The sequence below is a fragment of the Myotis davidii genome, unplaced genomic scaffold, assembly GCF_000327345.1.
Source record: "Myotis davidii unplaced genomic scaffold, ASM32734v1 scaffold900, whole genome shotgun sequence".
Lineage (NCBI taxonomy): Eukaryota > Metazoa > Chordata > Mammalia > Chiroptera > Vespertilionidae > Myotis > Myotis davidii.
In genome coordinates, this window is record NW_006295185.1 from 33,118 (window position 1) to 47,915 (window position 14,798).

A 14,798-nucleotide genomic window follows, 5' to 3' on the forward strand; every position below is an offset into this window, starting at 1 on the left:
TGCGCCCTGGCCTGGCAGGCGCGCCCCGGAGAGAGACGAGGTGAACCGACCTCCGGGGATGACTTTACCCCGAGCTTCCTCCGTTGCTCCCTCTCCAAACCGGTGCCAGAAGCGCACGGCGCGCAGCTGGGATTCACAGCTAGTGGGACAGGGTTGGAGGACTTGTCCTGAAAATGCCGCAGGCAACCTTAGCTTGGGACCCTGACCGGTGACACGCCCCGGCCACCCACGGAGAAAGGGCGAGCACACGCCGCCCGGCTCCTGAGCCCGCAGGCTCCTGGCCCTGGTCTCCCCACCAGCGGCGCAGAGGGAGGTTGCCTCTGGTCCTTTGTATGGACCCCGCACGATCAGAGGGCTGGAATTACACCTTCAATCGAGGGTGGGATGCGGCTCAAGTGTACAGAAAACCCAGACACATGTCAATAGACACTTCTTAAAAAGCTATTGGAGAATGCCCAAGTTCACCATGTTTCCTCCCCTGAACCTCTTCTCCCAAGCCTTCACTCAGTCTTACCTATGTACCCACCAGACTGGAAGCTGTTTGAAGGGGGCCCAGCTTGTTGCTGTGGCTCACTCAATGGGTCCCTTGTGATTGGCAAACAAGTGGATGCATTTGTTAACTGCCCGCCTTTGGGATCTGTGTCATTATTGTGTGACTTAAGGTTGTAAACTCGGGAGGGCCACGACTGGGTCGGGATTACTAGCTCGTGCCAGGCACAGCATGATGCCCAAAAGGACCAGCGATCATTTTTTTTTTTGACTGATGTGCAGGAGACAGATGCCTACCTCCTCTTGGTTCCCAGAACTGGCAGTTCCGGAGCTGGAGGTCCTGAGTGAGGAAGAAACTAAGAAGCTGCCTTAGCTCTTTCCCAAATCAAGCCAACTTGCTGGGGTCAGATCCAGCTGCATTCACCATCTGAACACACAGGGTGACGTGACTTTCTAGTAATAGGAATGGGTTTGCAGTGAGCCCTAAACTCCCCACTTTAACTCCCAAGAGTTGGCAACTAGAGCGGAGAGAAAGGAAGTAGCCAGTTTTTGTTCAGTGTGAAACAAACTCCATATAAGGATCAAACCTGTAGCTCTTCAACCATTTACCCGAAGGCTGAGCTGAATCCCATGCAGAGGAAGGAGGCTGCAAGGAAAGGGGACCCGTCAATAGCAGTTAACTCCAGTGCTCCTTCCTCCCATTCCACTACTTCTCTGTCACGTGGCCACTTTAGAGTCAGTCCAAGCTCCCTGCCCACCTCACACATCAGCCCCCAATCAGACAAATCTCTGTGTCCTTCCTGAGCCCTCCACTGTCCTCACCCAAGCCAGCCTGCTCTAAATGGACACTCAGTGATCCAAGCAGAAACTGAAACAGTAACAATCAGATAGTGTCAAGAGACTTGGGCAGAGATGCCTCTGAGCGCCCGGCCTCTGCCTTCGCACAGATGTTCTTATTGTCCTGGAAAGAAATACGAAATTCCCTCCCCGGGCATGGAGTGGGGACACTCCAGGACTTAGCCCCCTGAGGACAGAGTTGCCGACCCAGCACAGGCTCCCTGTGCCCTAATTATTCAGAGTGGGACTGTCACCATGCCTCTTCCCCATCCTAGCTGAGGCTGGCCCTCTGGACCATTTGTCCTCCTCACCAAGGAGTTTAAGGGTAATGGGGCTGGAGCTGCATGAGATGATTACTAAACTATTCCTCAGTCCTCTTTAGGTACCGTTAGCACATCAAAATACATATGTGGAAAAAGCTCACAGTTAACACTGGAAGAAAAACAGTAAACACAGTGTCACTTTGCCAGGTTCAACAGTTTTGTTTTGTTTTGTTTAAATGCTAATGGCCTCAAATGGGGAGCAGCATCCATCAGTTAAATAAACAAGCCATTAGACAGAGACTAGAAGTGTCAACACATGACTAATCTACTAATTGGGAGACTGCATCACTAGTGAGGAGCAAGGCAGCAAAGCATGCTGGAGACTGTGGAGCAGACTGATGAAGCACATGGTATGTGGGTGTTGGAACCAACATGACCTGAATTTGAATCCTACCTCTCTACCAGTTGTTAGCTGTGTGGCCTTTGGTGAGTTATTACAGTTTTTACTTCCCTGAGCCTCTGTTTTCCATTCTGTAAAATGGGGACAATAACAGTATCTACAGCACAGGGCTGTTATGGGGATGAATAAATAATGTAAGTCATGTTCTTAGTACTGAACCTGCCGTATCATGTGTTCGATATCTCTTAACTATTATTGATCTTACTAAAGTATCTAGTACATAGTAGACACTCAAAATGTTAGCAATGAAAATGAAAAAAAATTACTATAGATGCCATATATTAGCCATAAAAAGTGAAGATGAACCCAGACCCCCCTACCCCCCCCCCAATACAACTGACAAAGGGATGCTTTGGGTTGGTTAATTCCAACTTCTTAAGGCATCCCTTTAACCTGGGATTAGGTCCAGCCCTTAAGGATCACTATCCTGTCCCAGAGTTGCTGTATTGTGGGGCCTAAGAAGCTTGAGTTAAGCTGGCCTTTGAAGGCCGAGACCAACCTGGCAGCATCCTAGGCATCCTTCCCCAGCCATACAGATCCATACTGTAGAGAGTATTCTGGGCTGTGTGGAGACAGGTGGAGATGTTAGAATTGAGAGGGGCCAGAGGAAGGAGGAAGGGGGCAGAGAGGAGCACACAGGGCCCCCAGGATAAATAATTGACTTAGACAAAGTTGTTGGTCCAGGCTTCCTTGCCCTGCCCTTTCCTTTTGAAGCCCATTGCCCTTCCTCCCTGTCACCTGCCAAGAAGGATTCTTCCTCTTGATTTGCCAGCCCTGTTCTGCACTGTCACACTCTTCTTCCCTCCTCCCTTCCTGTTTGTTCCAGGAGAGTATTGCTCTTATCTGAAAGGTTGGTTAACTACTGGTTTAGAGAATTCCCTCTGCATAGGTAAGGAGTAGCTAATAGTGGCTTAACGTGCCACCCCCTCTTCAGGTCTTGTAATTGCATAGAAGCCTCTTTAACTTGAAAAAAAATCCTCAAGGTACCTGGAAAAGAATGAAAACAGATGGCGGGGGATTTCTGGGCCTTCCAGGCTGAGGTGACATGCGCAGGAGAAATCTTTTACCCTTCATTGTCCATCATGTTGTGCCTCCTTGTAAGTTCTGCCTTGAGCTCTGGGAGTTGAGCAGACCCACCCGACCCCATCAGGCACTCTCCTCTCCAGTTCTACACCTGGAGTACTGCCCCCTCACACACACACCCCTAACCCCTAACCCCCACCCCGACCCAGCACACACTTATACCCCAGCAACTAGTTTAGTTAGCAAGCTCCATTCTCCTTCATCCACATCTTCCAGCTGAGCCCTGACATAGAAACCCTCCTGTCTCTACACTTAACTAGCAAAAAGCAGGTTAGCCTGATCAATGAAGCCCTCTGCACAACTTTTTTATTGAGTGCTAAGGGGTTAATGCATGCTCCCTCCTGCCACACCCAATTGGACTGCAGTTCTCAAAGCACACCAGTCACGTTCTGTTCCAGAGCCTGTGCTGTTACAACTACTCTCGGAGCCTGGACCACTGTAACCAGGTCCCCCACCCTGTTCTCTGCAAATCAAGCTCTCCTTCTCAAAAAGTCAGCTGAACTGCTCCTGCCTCCAAGAAGCTGCCCAGCTGCCCACAGCGCTGTAGGTGAAGTCAGCCTCCCCTTCCTCCCACCCCCACCCCCATGGGTTTACAGCACTTCAGAGTCCCTCTTGGAGGGCCCCCTTGCACATTTGGCCTGGCATAAAAATTAGTTACAGCTTTTTCTGTCCTAAGAAATATACATAACCTTGTGGAGAAGAAGTCCTTCGCTTCTTTTTTAGTTTGTTTTGGTTCAAATGTACACAAACAAGTGGACCCCAGCAGTTGTGTTCCACAACTTTGCTACATTTGTTTCAGCTTCATGTTTTTATCGCCAAACACACAAACAGTGCCTAGCACTGCCTTGAACAGCATTTTCAACAACGGAGCTGGGACGTGGGGGGAAATGGTGAGCATTCAGGCTTGCAGGACAGGCTTCCGGGGGTGACATAGCCTGGGAGAGTGGGGAACTATTATCAAAAATTATCCATACTGAGTAGCTATGATGAGCCAGGTGCTTTGCAATTTATCTCATTTCATCCTCACCACCTTATGGGGTAGGTACTGGTACCCTCATTTCACAGAAGAGGGAATGAGGCTCATAGAGGTGAAGGGTCCCCCAGGTGGACCATAGCTGAGCAGAGATTTGAATCCAAGCCCTGAGCTCTTCTCACTGTGCTATGCAGCCTGCCTCAAAGGGACCGAACAGGCTTCCACCTGCTCTGCTTCAGTTATGAACAGTACAAGACATGCTTTGTGTGTGCCCCTGCAGAATAGGATACACACACACAAGCATGCACACCCACAGGTTCACAGTAGGACTGTAAAATCATTGCACCAATTTTTGTTTGTGGAGTCAGTCTCTTCATCCTATAAGTACCCCTTAGTCCTACAAGCCTGGAATAGAGGGGAGAGGTGGGAGGGGGCTGAGGGCTGAGCCTGTGGGAAGAGGCAGGAGTTGAGGGAATTGGTGAAGAAGGCTCCACCAAGGTCTCCTGGAACCACGTGGTTTTCAAAGGGGAAACAAAGTCTTTTTCCTCCTACTAGCACAGTACATTCTCTTCAGATCTCTATAATGACCTTGCAACCCTCATCCTCCTCTTCAGCCATGCTGCCTCCCTCAACAAACATTGCTCTTTGCAGCCTTTGTTCTGTCACAACACCCCACACCCCACACGGATCCACCTCCACCCTCCACCCCACACAGATTCGCGTTGTTCCTCTAGCCTGGGATACCCTCTCCACCACTCTCCATACCTAAATTCTCCAACTCAAGGTTCAAGACTCACCTCCTCCCAGAAGTCTTCCCTGATTCTGATCACCTCTTAACTTTCCCATATGGTATAATTTTTTAAAATATATTTTTATTGATTTTAGAGAGGGAGAAACATCTATGAGAGAGATTGATGCTCTGCTCTCTGGTCTTGTTCTCTAGTTGTTTTGTTTCTTTTCTTTTTCTTTTTTTATTTTAAAGAGGAAAGGAGAGAGAGAGAGAGAGAGAGAGAAACAACAATGATGAGAGAGAATCATTGATCGGCGGCCCCTACCAGGGATCGAGCCCACAACCTGGGGATGTGCCCCTGATCACGGGGACCCTTCATTCTGCAGGCCGACACTCTATCCACTGAGCCAAACCAGCAAGGGCTCTCTAGTTGTTTCTTTAAAGCCATTTCCTGGCCTCTTGAACTCACAGTTTCTGCTACAGAGAAATAAAGAAAGTTTTTCTTTTAAACATTTTTTTATTGATTGCTTTTTTAGGCAGAGAGGAAAGGGATGGAGAGAGAGAGAGAGAGAGAGAGAGAGAGAGAGAGAGAGATCAGTTGGTTGTTCCACTTATTCATGCATTCATTGGTTGCTTCTTATATGTGCTAAGGGAATGAAATAAGGGAATGGGGTTGACACTCAAACCAATTGAACTACCTGGCCAGCGCAGGAAAGTCTTTCAAGAAAGACATGTGCCAGGCCAGCATGGCTCCGTGGTTGAGCTTTCACCTGACCTATGAACCAGGAGGTCATGGTTCAATTCCCAGTCAGGGCACAAGCACCCGTTGTGGGCTGGATCCCCATTCCTCTCTAAAATCAATAAAAATGTATTTTTTAAGAAAGTCATGTGATTAGCTTCCCTTTTTCTCCCATGTTCCTCTTGCTTCCTCCATGTTGTTGCCTGGGTTTCTAGCTTTGCTGCCACTGGCATCTTTTCTACAAAGATCTGAGATAAAAAAAGATTCACATGTTTACCTTGATCTCTTAAACCACAGAAAATTCCTTCTGAAGCTACTCTATGGGCTTTGCTAGTCCTTTTGTCCAAGCATTTGTAGGAGGGGAAACAATCTAAGTGGGCATGTTAATATATATAACACTACCTCCCACTTTCCTCCCCTTTATCTACCTCAGCCCCTCCCCTTTACTCCCCACCAGCCTCACAATAAATACCCCCCCCCCATACATAGTTACAGCTAGAAGGGACAGCCAATTTTCCAGATTTGGGGAACAAGCAGGGAGGTGTTGGGCAACAATGTTTCACAGACTCAAGATAAGGCCACCTCATGCCACCGAAGGAATTCTTTCCAGTTGGCAAAATGCTGGGCATTGAGGGGTCACCTTAATCTTTGAGCAATGACAGTTGAGATAGGTCTCCCCTGCTAGACTGGGGAAGATAGACAAGATTTGAGCTCCCTTTCCACTCCCCACCTCTGAAATGTAAGCGGGGGGGGGAGCATGTGTTAGCCCTTACAAGGCTTAGGCCAAATGTCCAGCCTTCCGGTGCCTATCAGTAAAGGCACCAAAATTGATTGCAACTCTCTTAGTCTTCTGTGTATCTCCCTCTCAGCTGATCCTGAAACTAGAGCTGCCTCAAGAATGTTGTACCTGATTCTGTCTTATGCATTCTCACATATCCCCCCTTCACCCCCGCCCCAGGAAGGCTGTTGCTGCCGCATTGCGCAGATGGGGGTAACTGGGGCAGTGAGGGAGATAAGACTGGCCCAATTATCTTGAAGGAAGGGAGATTCCTTTCCATCTTTGGGGACCTCCTTATTCCTGGGGCAGTGCCAGTCACCTCCGCTGGGGTTCCCGGCACTGGGGAGATCGGACAGAGCTTCCGGAAATAGAGGTGAAGAGGAAATGGACGGTCCACTGTTTTCTGTCTCTCCAGTTCTTTCGGCAGGTGTCAGGGGTCGTATCTTCTCCCACCCCCACCCCCGCCCACGATCTTTTCTGGTGCTCCTACAGCAGCTCTCAAGACTCCCTGCCCCTGCATTCCACCCCTGTTTCCTAAAGGCCTTTCAAGAACCGACCTAAGCCTGGCCACTCTCTCCCCTCAGCTAACTTGGAGACCTAAGGTTTGAAAAGCCTCTGGGCCTGGCCCTTATGATGGAGCAAGCTGAGAGCCCCAAATAGGTACATGGACCAGTAAGAGAGATGTTCTCAAAAAAAGCCAGGTTCTCCCCACGTAGAACGTTGCTTCTGAGCATCCTCTATAGGAGCTGTGGACTTCCCCTTGCCCTTCTAGTTAAAAGGTGCCTGCCTGACTGCCTATAAGAAAGTGCTACCCTTGACCCTTGAGGGGAGGAGGTTGCACTGATTCACCCATATACTACTCCTTCCCCTTTCTTTTCTCTTTCTCTCTATATTTTAGAGAGGAAGGGAGAGGGAGAGGGAGAGAAAGAGATAGAAACATCAATGATGGGAGAATCATTGATCAGCTGCCTCCTGTACACCCCATATTGCGGATTAAGCCTTAAACCCAGGCATGTGCCTGATGGCCTTCTGGTTCATAGGTCGATGCTCAACCACTGAGCCACACCAGCCCATCCTGTCCCCCTTTCAACCATACAGATTTGTATGATGGAAGAGGGGGAAGGGAGGGAGAAAGAATGGCTCATTGTGCAACACAGATCAGAATTCAGACTCCCCTGGATTGGGGAAATTGTTCTGTGTGAAGTTGAGTGGTCCATTGCCCCCAGTCCAGATTAAAAGAGAGGAGAGGGTTCAGTCTGTGGCCAAGGTTAGAACTAAGAGTATATGTCAGGGCAGTTGTCCCATCTTTGAGGCATCCTATTCAAGAATGTGTAGTCACAGTCCCTGTCAGGAACTGGGTTTAACTGGGATCCTTCATTCTAAGAGACAGTGAAAGGTTCTTAGAGTTGGCCACAGAGCCTTGACTTCCAGTCCTGGCTCTAGCACTCATCTTCTTAATATATATTTTAATTGATTTCAGAGAGGAAGGGAGAGGGAGTGAGAGATACAAACATCAATGATGAGAGAGAATCATTGATTGGCTGCTCCCTACTGGGGATTGAGCCTGGGCATGTCCTCTGACCAGGAATCTAACCATGACCTCCTGGTTCATAGGTCAAAGCTCAACTACTGAGCCACGCTGGGTGAGCTCTAGCACTCATTTTCTGTGTGTGTGATGGCATTAAGCAGGTTACTTCCCCTTTCTGATCCTCAGTTTCTTCATCTAAACAATGGGTAATCTGTCTTTATATCTAAGGTTCCATCCAGTTCTGAGAATGTAATACTTTGGGTCTGTGGGAATATTAAAAGAAAACACAAACTCTTCTATTGATCTTGTAGGGTTAAAAATAAGACAATGTAAGGGAAATAATCTGAAAAAAAGTGCAAAGTATGAAAAAGAAATGAAATACTATTTTTTCTCCATTAAAATATTATAACAGTATCACATTCTCACTGTAGAAATTTCATTTGTAATCATACCACATAATTTACTATCATTAACATTCCAGTCTTTTATTTGTATTTAGTATATATTTTAAATAAAAATGGAATCATACTGTCTTTAATTGGTTTGTAACCTGCATTTTAAAAATACATCTTTATTGATTTCAGAGAGGAAGGGAGAGGAAGAAAGAGATAGAAACATCAATGATGAGAGAGAATCATTGATTGGCTGCCTCTTGCACACCCCCCACTGTAGATCAAGCCTGCAACCCAGGCATATGACTTGACCAGGAACTGAGCTGTGACCTCCTGGTTCATAGATCAATGCTCAACCACTGAGCCACACCAGTCAGTAACCTACTTTTTTAAATTTATTTTTTGTAACCTACATTTTTAATATAAAATGTGTATTGCATTTTTCTTTTTTAAAAATAAATTTTCATTGATTTTAGAGAGAAATGAAGTGAGAGGGAGAAAGAGATAAACGTCAATCAGTTGCCTTCCTTATGCACACCAACCAGGGACCAGACCGAAACCTGGGCATGTGCCCTGACCAGGATAATGCTCAACCAACTGAACCACACCAGCCAGGGCTGTATATTGCATTTTTCAATGTCATTGAGTATTCTTACTTTGTAAACATGATTTTTGAAGACTCCATAGTATTCCATTTCATGAATGTGCCATAATTTATTTACTCAATCTTGTGTTGGGTAGTTAGATTGTTTACTCTTTTACTGTTATTATAAATATAATACCTTATGAACATTCTTTGTGCATATATGATTTTAGGAACAACTGGATCAAGAAATATGTGTATTGAAGTTTTATGATGGAAACTTTCAAACATATACAAAAATAAAATAGTATAACAAACTCCTATGTACCCATCTCTTAGTTTCAATACCTATCGACTAATAGCCAATCTTGTTTCACCTACACCCTCACCCATTTCTTCCATGGATTCTCTTTGAAGCAAATCCTGGACTTAAGGTAATTTTGGTATGCATATTTTTAATATTTTGACATATGGTACCAAATTGATGTATTTCAGTAGTTTACACTCCCACCAGAATGTTCATACTAGCTTTGTTTAAACAGCCCAGTTGCCACAAACTGGAAATAACCCAATGACTATCACCAGGTGAATGAATTAAGCATGGCATATTTATTACATTGGAAATACCACTCAGCAATGCAAAGGAACAAACTACTGATACAGGCAACCACATAGATGAATCTCATAAATATTATGCTGATTGAGAGAAACCAGACCAAAATACTATGTACTGTATAATCCCATGACATACAATTCTTGAAAATACAACTGAAACTGTAGTGACAGAAAGCAGATTGATGGTTACCTCCTGGGGACAGAGGTGGAAGAAGTGATAGACTATAAAGGGGCATGAGCAAGTTTTGGGGGATGGTGAATATGTTCTGTGTCTTGATTGTTGCAGTGCTTTCTTGAGTGAATATATATGTCAAAACTCATTAAGTTGCATAATTTAAATGGATGTGGTTAATTGTAGCTAAATTATCCTTCAATAAAGCTGATTTTTAAAATGTGCTTCCCTGAACTCTTACTGGCAGAGTATTATATGTATAAATAAATAAACAAATATTAAAATGTTTATATATGTATTTGCCAACTTGATGGGTAAAAAAATGTATATTGATATCTCAATATTTGAATTTGTGCTTCTCTATTAATACTGAATATTTTCCCTAGTTTATTGGCCACTAGTATTTCTTGTTTTGTGAATTGCCAATTCTGGTCCTTTATCTAGTTTTCTAATGAAATGTTTGTTTTCTCTTATGGATTTGTATGTCTTCTTTATATATCAGAGATACTAAAACTTTGTGATATATTGCAAATACTCCTTACTAGTAGGCCTTCTAATTTTGCTAGTGGTGTTACTATTTTTAAAATATAGAAGTTGATTTTTTTGTCAAAGACAAATATCATATGATTTCTTTTTATGTGGAATCTTTTTAAAAAGCTCATAGATGAAGAGGACAGATTGGGGGTTGCCACTGTTTGGGGGTGGGTGGGAGAAATGGGTGGAGGTTAAAATGCAGAAGTTCGACACTTTTACATAGTCGTGCCTATATTTTTGTGTCCTTTATCATTTATTCATTTACTTTTACATCTAGAAAGACTTTTCCTACTCTCAATACCAGACGAATACTCCTCTATTTTCTTCTAGGTTGCTTATGGCCTTATTGTTTGCCATTTTTCACCACTCTGGAGTCAGACGGACCTAGGACCAAATTTCAGCTCCACCCCCCTTACTTACCAGCTGTGTGGCCAAAGGCATCTTCACCTTCCTCCTGTATAAAGTGGGGATAATAATAGTTTCCAACTTACAGGGTTGTTTTCAGGATTAAATGAAACAATATATGTAAAGCAGTTGGCCCAGCTAGCTAGTACATAGCCAGTAACATCAGTGACTGTAATTGGGACACTTTGGGTTTTGTTGCTCTGTATCTAAACACCCTGATAATCTGAAGAGAATCCTGAGAGGCATGGAGGCAGATATTCTCTCTCCCTATCCAGTGACAACTGGGCATAGGGATGTGGCCCAGGGTCTGCCTGTCCTTTGCTAGTTCTCCCTCTGGACTTTGGGACTTGATCATTACAGCACTGTAGGGGGACAAGCAATTATTCCTGGAGGTCTCAGAAGCCAGGCGTCCAGAAGTGCAGGGGCAAGTCTCTGAAGGGGACTGTGTGGTCAAGGCATCCTGAGTAAGCCAGTCCTGTGTATGATCCTGACTGCCTGCTTCCCTTGGTTCCTATCCTTTTCCTGAAGTAGGTTCTACACAATTCCAGTCACAGTGAGATCCCACTAGCCTTCCAACAAAGTCCTTTTCTGCTGGTTAGTTAGAATCAGATTCTGTGGTTTGCAACCAAGAACTTGACTGACCAGGCTAGTATGATTTAACTCTGGAATTTACTTTGGCAGATGGCATGATGTGCTAACTCTTTTCCCCCAAATAATCAGATATCACCAAAACATTTATTAAATAACCCATTCTTTTCCCACTGATTTGAAGTGGATGGCATTTTCCATTGAATGAGCACTAACTCTTGGGACTGCCACATTTACTAGAATCCCATACATATCCTAGAAGCCCAGAGGTTTTTTTTTTTACTCTCTTCTCACCAAACAAAGTCTCATGTTCTAGAGACTGCTTGATACCAACCCCTCTGGGTATCTAAGGATTTCCCTGTCTTGAAGCTTGAGGACTGTATTCAGAAATATGTCTCTGCCTTTAGGTCTCCACATAACAAGCCATCTATTTGAAAGTTCCAGCCCAATTTGGAAAATCTCAGAGGGGTTAAAAGAAATGGTCTAAGAGAAGTGCCCACTCCCACTCCATGCCCCTTACAGGCTCCCTGTAATTCTCATCCTCACCTGTGGCAAGGTGAGAATCAAACAGATTGACCTGCCTCCAGACACGGGAGCTTGATCTGACCCTCCCAAGACCTGTCAGTGTCTACAGTGCTCACCTCCTGGCCTACTTTCTGGGTGACATAAAAAATGAGTTTGTGCCCAGCCGGCACGGATTAATGGTTGAGCATCGACCTATGAACCAGGAAGTCATGGTTCGATTTGTGGTCAGGGCACATGACTGAGTTGCAGACTTGATCCCCAGTGTGGGGCATGCAGGAGCAGCCGATCAATGATTCTCTCTCATCATTGATGTTTCTATCTCTTCTCCTTCTCCATTCCTCTCTGAAATCAATAATAGATTTTAAATATGTTTACAATAAACCGAATTTGGAAAGCAGTGGAGGTGCCATCTCTGGCTGGAAGGGTGGAATGGGATGATGTCCAGAGAATCCTTGAAGAACTGTTAGCCCAGGTTTAGGGGGGAGGGAGAGGCAAAGATGCCCAGAGGAAGGAAGAGAGGGTCCTCTGAAGCAGGGGTTGTGTTGAGTTACAACACAGTACCACAGATCTGAAAATGTCTTAGTTGCCAGTGAGTGTATGGGAGGACAGACACTTGTGGAAATGGCCAAGTAAAAGGACCCATCCTAACCAATGTCTCAGGAAATAACTGGCATTGAATGTGATGTTGGGGAACAGGTTATTCTACCATTGTCTTCCCCAAGGACCTGGTATGACAGGGTGGTCATGGGTAAAGCATAAAGAAAAAAAAATAAATTAATAAGAGAATAAAGGTTGCCGAAACCGGTTTGGCTCAGTGGATAGAGCGTCAGCCTGCAGACTGGGGGGTCCCAGGTGCGATTCTGGTCAAGGGCATGTACCTGGGTTGCGGGTCCATCCCCAGTAGGAGATGTGCAGGAGGCAGCTGATCGATGTTTCTCTCTCATCGATGTTTCTAACTCTCTATCTCTCTCCCTTCCTCTCTGTAAAAAAATCAATAAAATATATATTTTAAAAAAGAATAAAGGAAACAGTAGTCCTAGGAGCTTTTATTCTTTATTTGCCAGCTTTATTGAGATATAATTGACATATAACCTGAGAGCTTTAAAAAGCAACAGAAATCTACACAATGGACTACTATATGGCCACTAAAATGGTATTTATAAGAACCTTTTAATAACATGAAAAATTCTTGCTGTAATTTTAAGTAAAAATTTTAAAAGGCAAGCTACTAGTATACATTATATTGAATTGAATCACAAACTGTATGGGGAAATGTGGGTTTTAAAAAAGACTGAAAGGAAATGCACCAAAATGTTAACAACAGTTGATTTTTTTGGATGATAGTTATGTAACAGTACTAAGTACATACAAAATATTAAGGCTCTATTAAGTTTCAGATTCTATGCGTGGCATTTTTTTAAAAAAATGTATTTATTGATTTCAGAGAGAGAGAAACATCAGTGTGTTCCACCTATTTATACATTTCACTGGGGATCAAACCCACAATCTTGGCATATCAGGACGACACTCTAACCAACTGAGCTACCTGGCCAGGGCTATGCATGACATTTCACTTACATAAATTATCACGTGTGGACACAATGACCCTGTGAGACAATTACTCCTACTTTACAGGTTAGAATACTGAGGCTCCCAGAGGCTAACTAAAATCCACACAGCTCAGAAGTGGCATAATTGGTAATTCTTGGCTAAAAATTTTGTTTCTGCTTTTATCTATTTTCCAAACTTTTGTTTGTTAATCCTCACCTGAGGGAAAGACAGAGAGAAACATTGATGTGAGAGAAATGTATCGATTGGCTGCCTCCCTCATGAGCCCCATCAGGCATATGTGCAACTAAGCCATGTGTCCTTGACCAGAATCTAACCTGGGACACTTTGGTCCGAAGTCCAACGTTCTAACCACTGAGCACTGGCTAGGGCTATTTTCCAATTTTTTTTTACAGTGAACCTGGGCCTTTCTGCCTTTATCCAACTATCTCTTCCTTTATCTAATTAATCCTTTTTGGATTAGGAACTAAGTGAAGCATTCTCTCCTGCTCCTTAGAGTTTGTGATTGCTTTCTCAGTAGAGCAGGAGCTCCTGGTGTGGAGGGACTCAGTCCTCAGTCGTGGGCAGAGTGGTATACAGTGATGCTGAATAGATGTTTGTGGAATACAGGACTGAATGAAGGAATAAATGAGGAACAGTCATGAAAAAGTTAATTGAAATAATGTTGATGCCTTGAATACACAAGGTGTTGGGGAAAGGGACAGTCTTTTTTTAAAAATATATTTTTTAAATTGATTTCAGAGAGGAAGGGAGAGGGAGAGAGATAGAAACATTGGCTGCCTCCTGTAGGCCCCACACTGGGATCCAGCCCGCAACCTGGGCATGTGTCCTGACCAGAATAGAACTGTGACCTCCTGGTTCATAGGTCAATGCTCAACCTCTGAGCCACGCTGGGCTGGGCGAAGTGACAGCCTTTAAAAAAGAAAGCCACTTTTTCTTTTATTTTTTAAAAATATTTTTATTGATTTCAGAGAGGAAGAGAGAGGGAGAGAGAAGTAGAAACATTAATAATGAGAGAGAATCATTGAGTGGCTGCCTCCTGCACACTCCCTACTGGGGATGGAGCCAGCAAGCCAGGCATGTGCCCTTGACCGGAATGGAACCCAAGACCCTTCAGTCCGCAGGCTGATGGTCTATCGACTGAGCCAAACCAGCTAGGGCGGGACAGCCTTTTTACCAGGATGTTGAGAAGGGTGCCTCTAGGACTGTAGCCTTCCTATGAGACGTGGGTCCCCTTGTCCTGAGAAACCCAGCCAGCCATACCTCAAGTGATATTCCTAGCCTTAGAGGCCCTTCCATGTAATGGTCCTGCCCTCCCAGGTTTGTAGCTACCATGCCCCTTACCCTAATGAAATATCCTTGTGCTTGTCAGGCCCCAAGAAGCACAGTGGCTGGAGGAGAGAGGGTCTAAGGCAGTGGTTCTCAACCTTCCTAATGTCGCGACCCTTTAATACAGTTCCTCATGTTGTGGTGACCCCCAACCATAAAATTATTTTCATTGCTACTTCATAACTGTAATGTTGCTACTGTTATGA